At 26.3% G+C, this 8,142-nt stretch overlaps 1 long non-coding RNA gene across 2 annotated transcripts; it reads right to left on the bottom strand.

The window, feature by feature from the left end:
• Positions 1-2,084: 2,084 nt before the first annotated feature.
• On the bottom strand, positions 2,085-5,938 carry LOC112783823 (uncharacterized). Of its 2 annotated transcripts, none has more exons than XR_003193612.3 (4): positions 5,184-5,938; positions 5,023-5,091; positions 4,703-4,907; positions 2,085-2,384 (listed from the first exon to the last, which is right to left on the bottom strand). It is a non-coding gene; the product is annotated as an uncharacterized lncRNA (long non-coding RNA). The 2 variants fall into 2 exon arrangements; XR_003193614.3 differs by lacking the exon at positions 2,085-2,384 and adding an exon at positions 2,777-3,230.
• Between the last annotated feature and the right edge of the window lie 2,204 nt (positions 5,939-8,142).

Genomic DNA, 8,142 nt, shown 5'->3' with positions numbered 1-8,142 from the left:
AAATTAAATAAGTAATAAGTTATATTATTTTAATTTATTCCTTAAATTTATATATCATAAAAATCAAATCAATATACATAATTTTAAATTGTGTGATACTTAAATATCTAATCAAATCAATTAGTTGATATAATTAATGCATCATAATGAATTGTATTTAATGAGTTAAACAAAATAAATTAAGAAACACTCTCAGAAACATGCTACGTTGACTCTATCATTAAATGTAAAAAATTGATTTTTATATAATAGAATCGATAATATAATAGACGGCGAGAAAGAGAAAGATAAACATTTTAGATCTTAGGTTGTTTCATTTGGATGTTGTAATGTGGGTATCACATTATTTTACTTATTCTACCCTATGGACCTTTTTGCAACTTTATTTTAGTATTAATAGAATTTCACTACCTTTTAGTAATAAATTAAAATCCAAAATAAAATTAAGAAAAAGTAAAGAATATAAAATTATTGAAATTTTATTTTATTTTTTGTTATTATAACAGGTATTTTTATTTAATATACCAGCACCGTACAAAATTAATCGTAAAAAAAGTATAAAATATAAATAAATATACTGAATTAAGAGATAAAATTATATTTGTTATCTCATTTTTACTTTTAGCAGCTCAATAGAATATCATGTACTCAACATAATTTAAGATGCAAATTATAATTAATTATACTTTCTATTTTAAAATATTTAAAATTAATCTTAATATAAATAAAAATAATTTAATATATTAAATAAATTAATAGAATAATATAAGTTAACTATTTTTTTTATTAATTTTTTTATTTTTTCTGACTACCTTTAAAATTACGACTTTTTTTTTAAATTTGACCGTGAAATAAAATTAAAGTTGTTGGTCTACACCATTAAAAAAAAATAATAGATACTATGCAATTACATTTGTACATATAACATGTTCTTAAATTTTTATATGCTAAACTTAAGATTCTGTATTTCTTTGTTTATGCAATAAATAAGTATTATTTACAATGATTTGTATTGATTTAAAAGTTTAAAAATTTTTGTACGTATTAATTTTATATTTAATATTAAAACATAAAAATTTACTATGTTATTTTACTATTAATGTATGTAGTATTACATTATAAAATATAAAAATTAAAATGATTATTATATAGCTTAGATGAATTGAACTAAATATAAAAATATAAAACAGAATTGTATTATTAAATTTTAGTAATTTTAATTAGTTAATAATATAAAATAAGATAGAAGTGACTATTTATAATTGAATATTTTTGGTTGATTAGACTAAAAAAATCAAAAAATACTTTAAATAAAAAGCCAAATTAACTTTAATATTAAATTCATTAATACGATTTTAATTTTATATAATAGTTAGATAATAAATTAGTAAAAGCAAATGGAAGGATGACTTTAATTAGTATTTGATAAAATATTCATTTAGAATAATTAAAAAAGTAAAAGTATGATATTATTAAAAATAATACATTTTTATGTTTAAAATACATTTAAATAAAATATTTATAAAATATAAAATTTAGAATAACATAGCTTCATGAATATTAATCATTAATCAATTATGAACTAACATAAAATTATAATACAATTTATTAACAAAAAATAATCAACAATTAATATTAATAAATATAAAAATCATCTAAACACTTTGATTAAAAGTATGAGTGGTTAATTATCATTTATTATTAATAATATTTTGTTCATAACTAAAACTAAAAATATAATTATTCAGACTTAGATTTTAGAAAAATAAACGTATAAGTAACAAATAATCTATTTTATCATGCATATTATAAATTAATGAATTAAACTAACTGATATAATGAATTATAATTAATTAATTGGTATAAATTATAATAAATTATATGATATTTAAAGAAAAATAAAATGAATAAGAAAAAAATAAAAAGAAATAGAAGAGATAAAAGACTACAATAAAATAAATTGAGTGTGAGAGTTTTATTTTTTTTTTTTACAAATTTTATATCACATCCGTTTCAATAATAATAAATAAAAATACATCAATTTGATATCTAAGAAAAAATGATGAGATAAAATCATAACACAGTTCTAAAACAAAAGCTTAAATCAAACCATGATATCATTGCACAACACAAATTGAAAATAATTTCACAATATAATATACCACACAAACAGGTAAATGACTTAAACTTAATTACGAATTTTTTTTTTTTATTTATGCATACATGATAACACCATGGTCTATAAATGATTCATGGATAACATATCATATATTGCTCTGAATGATGAGCACGAGAGTTGAAGAGTGTGTGGTGGTTTTTGTCCACGATAGTTGACTTCTTGCGACGACGCCTCATAGGAAGAAAAAAATTGTTGTAAAAGTTACCTAATGAAAAAGTAATTGGTAAATGAATGATATTTTCTTCTAGCATATATGGTCTTTTATACTAGTAAAATAAAAATAGAAGAAATAAAATTTTATATTTTTATATTCATAATAGAATTTGATATTTATCGTAATAAAATTAAATAACTAATCAGTTATAATTCATGTATTTAAAAAAATAAAATAAATTAAATAAAAATATTTTTAAGAATTAATTAAATCAGTTAGTTGATACAAATAATTAGTATAATTGATTTTATTTGATTTATTGAATTCAAAAAATTAAATTAGAAAATAATTAATTAAATTAATTAGTTGATATAATTAATTTATTATAATTGATTGGATTTAATAAATTAAAAAAATAAATAGGAAAACATATGAGACAATAATTTTTTTAACTAAATTAATCTGTATTTATTGTATTTAATCATTATAAGTAACAAATCATCTATGCTGTAACACCCTCACTATCAGAAGTCACGCTTCCGGCTGCGCTACTCTGATAGCAAGGAGTATTACGACTACTTTACATACTAAATACTAAAATAGGAGCCTGTGACTCGACACTGTATCACTGATTTCCTTGAAAACCAGAAATAAACACTTTATCTTAAGAAAAATACAAACAGGCATAGATTCATATACAAGACTCCTTACATAATAACTCATAATATAATATACATATAAAACATACAATTCCTATCCCTCTTACAAACTTGTAATAACAAAGACGAGGGAAGAAAATAATCTAATTAATACAACATATCAACTAAACGCAGTATAACTCTTCTTAACACTTCTTCATCCGGTTCTTGAAAAGGTAAAGCTGTAGGGGGTGAGAACCTAACCACACGGTCTCACCACGGAGTTTCAAAGTTGTCATAAGAAGATATTCAATAAGAAAACTGTTTTCAAGCTTAGTGATTATCTTTGCCTTATGAATCTTTTAAAACCAATAGGAAATCGTTCAAAACCCTTTTTAAAGAAACAATGTTTAATCTTTCAGAAATCCGAAATCTTTCCTTTCTTATAAGAAAAATCTCAATCAGAAATCAACCACGCAATCAAACAACACAATCATTAATTCAGCATCCAAGTTCATTCTCAAATGTAGCACGCCAGGACAAACACAGGCAAGACAGACAAGGAAAGCACAGGTAGGTAGCAGTTACAGCAAATAGTTCAAGTAGCAGTTAAGAACAGTTTAGCAATTAGGCAAACCAAAACAAGTTCAAACCCAAGCAAAACATACAAATGCATATGATGCATGCCTGTCCTATGGCTGATGAGGCTCATCTGTTGGTTATCCAGCCAACCCGACAAGTCTGAATTGTCCTTAGACTGTCCCCCGACGTGCATCCCCAAGAGTCTATGCATAGCTTTTTCTCAAATAATCAATATTGCTCAATGGGGGTAACATTCCCGGGAATTTATATAGTGCCCGGTCACACTTACGTCGTAGAGTCAACAGAGTATCGAGTTTTCAACCTGGTACACGTGGTGGCAAGCCACGGCACTTAATCCAGGGAACCTCGTTTCCCAGATATTTCAAATTCATAAGCCATATAAATAATTCATTCATCATTTATCAATATCTAAGCCATTCTCAATATCATCATCATTCGTCAATCCATATCCATTTCCAAATTCATTCAAAAATCATATTTCAAATCAATCTTCATCATCCTTCTTTCCGTTTCGTTCACTAACAATTCTCAATCTAAAACATAACTTTTTCTTTGATAAATGAAGTATTTTTAAATCATATAATGCTTAAAATTAAACCTTTTAAAATAACTACTTCAAATGAAACTTCTAATTTTATAAAATTTCGCCAGCATCTCCTCTAAAATTCGGATTCTGCCACCTTTTTCGGGTCCCATCCAAACATTTCTCAAACCTTTCCAAAACCTCAATCATTTTCCAAGATTCGGCTAGTTCCAATATCAAATAATTTTCAAAGTGAATCAGCGTCCATAATAAATTTCTTTTAAAATCAAACCAGCTCAAATACTAAATCATTTATAAAGTCACTAACTCAAAATTAAACCATTTCCAAAGCCAATTCCTTTACATCATCAAAAATAGCTTCAAAACCAAGAAAAGCCATTTTTCATAATAATCAACTAAATTACCTTTCAAACTAATTTCTTTTCAGCAATCACAAACTACTCAAGCAGTCAAGCAATCAGTCATTCAGTCCAGCAAACAACCACATTTAGAAGACAATTATAATCACAGGTATATGTTCTCTCACATTAATATCTATTTATCACAACTCTATAATATAAATTAGATTTTAAGAAAAACCCTACCTCGATTAACCGAGTTTGCACAAATTTATCGTGATAATTCTCTCTCTTTTTAGTTCATGGCAGCAGATGCGACTCTCACGCAATTAGAACGGCAATGGCAGCAACCAAAACAGCGATAGCGGTAATGTTAATCTTCACCGCAGTGGCCATGGTTGCAGCAAAATAAAAGATTCAGATTGGATAGGAATTAATAGCAATTACAACCCTGGGGATTCAAGACAAGGAAAGGACTATAATTAAAATCAGAATATGAAAACCACAGCAGTGATAAAACAGAACATACAGATGGACCAAACCTAAGGGAAAGATCAGACCAGTACCAGGATAACAAAATCAGAACTAGTAACAGCTTCAACAGTCCCGCGACAACACTAGCATCAATATTCAACCTAATTGTAGCAGAAAATAGAGTAAAAGTAGAGAAGTAGAACGAGTTTAAGGAGGCGAAGGACCTAAAGCAAAGTATAGGTAGCATGTATACCTCTATCAGTGACTAACGCCAGCGTAGAGTTCAGTGGTGGTCACGGCGGCGTCCGACGGCGGCGCACCACAGAGAAACTCGCGGTGACAAGCAGACCTAGGCTTCAGTGGCAGTTTTTGGGCGGCAGCGGCGTTCTCCGGGAGCAAAGGCGCGGCCAGAAGCTTCGGAGGTGGCGGATCTGACGAGGATGGCGCCGGCGACATCAGCGGTGACTGTGCGCGGCGGCTGGACGGTTCGCGGTCCTCCCTCCTCGCGGATCTCTCCCCTCTGCCTGTGGCTCTGCTTGACGGTGACGGACTCAGAGGCGGCAGCGGCGGACACGAAGGCAGGGCTTCTCCTTCCTCGCGTACGCACTCTGCTCTCTGACGATAGCACAGCGACCCAACAGCGGCGGCGGCACGACGGCTCCTCTCCTTGCACCGGCGATGATGGCGATTCGGGATGAGGGCGACGACGACAGTAAGATGTAAGGTAGCTCCTCTCTCCTCTTCCAGTCGCGGCCTCTCTCTCTTTCTCAATGACTCGACAGCGACGGAGGCTTCCAGCCCCGCCGACGCCGCCCCCTTCCTTTCCCCCTCATCCTCTCAGCTCTCCCTTCCTCTCGTGCTCCCTCTTCTTTCTTTTATTTTTTTTTCTCTTTTTTTTTTCTGTTGAGGTATGTGGGTTCTGTTGTGTGTGGGTGTTGTTGGGGAAAGGAGGGTGTGGCGGTGGGTAAGGAGGTGGCTAGGTTAGGTTAGGGCTAGTGGGTTCAATTTGAGAATTTTTGGGTAGTTTAACTAATTTTAATAAAATTATGGGTATAATGTATAAATTTAAAATATAATTTAATTCTTTAAAATTACTTTTTTTAAAAAATATTATTTTAATTATCAATTTGCTAATTGGCATTTAATTAGGTATTCTAATTTAAAATTAGAAATAATATAATTAATTTTCTTTGTTATAAAATTAAAGTATTAAATTCTAAAATCTCAATTATTTAAAACTAAATCATATAAAATTTCTATTCTTTTATAACTGTTAAATTTTATAATTTAAGTATAAAAAATTATTCATTTATAATGAAATTGAGTAAAATTTATATTTTTATTATCAAAACCTAATTTAATTATTTTCAATGAAATAATTTATGAAAATAAAATGTCTAATAAATAAATAAATTTGAAATTGGCTCATAATAAAATTTTTTAAAACTTCTGGGTCTTACATATGCTATTATGTACCTTATAAATTAATGAATTAAAATAATTGATATAATAAATTATAATTATTTGATTGATATGAAATAAATCGTGTGATATTTAAATATCTAACCAAATCAATTAGTTGATATAATTAATTTACTGTAATAAATTATATTCAATGAATTATAAAAAATAAATTAAGAAACACGCTCAAAAGTAGTGACGGATCCAGAAACTTTAAATAGTGGAGGTAAACATATAGCATATAAAAATAATAAAAAATATTTATAAATATATCAAAATATATAAAAAATAAATAATATAAAAATATTAAATATTAAATAATTTTTATGTAATCATTATCAATATTAATATATTGATAAATTATAATATGGTTATTAATTTATCTTTTTGTAAATTAAATATAATAATAATAATAATAATAATAATAATAATAATAATAATAATAATAAAATTAATCAAAATATAAATAGGTTATCTTCTAATCAATAATAAAAGTGAAATATATTTTTTTATGAATTATATACAATAAATGATATTTTAAATAAATGATATTTTTTATGTTATATTTTTTTCTAATAAATGATATCACGGGTAATTATCATTATCATATATTATTATTATTATTATTATTATTATTATTATTATTATTATTATTATTATTATTATTATTATTATTATTATTAAAATAATTAAAAATATTTTTAATTGATAATTGATAAGTAGTTTAATAATGCATTAAATATTGATTTGATATAATTATAATAAAGATATATTTCTAAATTATTATAATTATGTATTATTCATTAAATATTAATTATAATATAATTATAATAAAGATATTCTTTAAAAAATAATTTAGAATAGAGAATAGAAAAGCTCATTTTGAAGGAAAAATGGAGTCACGAGAGATCGACACCTCACCTTCATTAGTTGGGGGAAAATCCAGTTTTAGTATATTAAATAGATATTTTTTCATAACTAAAACTAAAAATATAATTATTCAGATTTAAATTTTAGAAGAATAAACGTATAAGTAACAAATAATCTATTTTATTATGCAAATTATAAATTAATGAATTAAACTAACTGATATAATGAATTATAATTAATTAATTGGTATAAATTATAATAAATTATATGATATTTAAAGAAAAATAAAATGAATAAGAAGAAAATAAAAAGAAATATAAGAGATAAAAGACTACAATAAAATAAATTGAGTGTGGGAGTTTTATTTTTTTTTTACAAATTTTATATCACATCCGTTTCAATAATAAGAAATAAAAATACATCAATTTGATATCTAAGAAAAAATGATGAGATAAAATCATAACACAGTTCTAAAACAAAAGCTTAAATTAAACCATGATATCATTGCACAACACAAATTGAAAATAATTTCACAATATAATATACCACACAAACAGGTAAATGACTTAAGCTTAATTACAAATTTTTTTTATTTATGCATACATGATAACACCATGGTCTATAAATGATTCATGGATAACATATCATATATTGCTCTGAATGATGAGCACGGGAGTTGAAGAGTGTGTGGTGGTTTGTGTCCACGATAGTTGACTTCTTGCGACGACGCCTCATAGGAAGAAAAAAATTGTTGTAAAAGCTACCTAATGAAAGAGTAATTGGTAAATGAATGATATTTTCTTCTAGCATATATGATCTTTTGTAGTGGTAAAATAAAAATAGAAGGAATAAAATTTTATATTTTTATATTCATAATAGAA

The sequence above is a fragment of the Arachis hypogaea genome, chromosome 20 (genome assembly GCF_003086295.3).
Source record: "Arachis hypogaea cultivar Tifrunner chromosome 20, arahy.Tifrunner.gnm2.J5K5, whole genome shotgun sequence".
NCBI classification, from domain to species: Eukaryota; Viridiplantae; Streptophyta; class Magnoliopsida; order Fabales; family Fabaceae; genus Arachis; species Arachis hypogaea.
The sequence above is the reverse complement of the archived record's forward strand: the minus strand, read 5'-3'. Positions and strand labels throughout refer to the sequence as shown.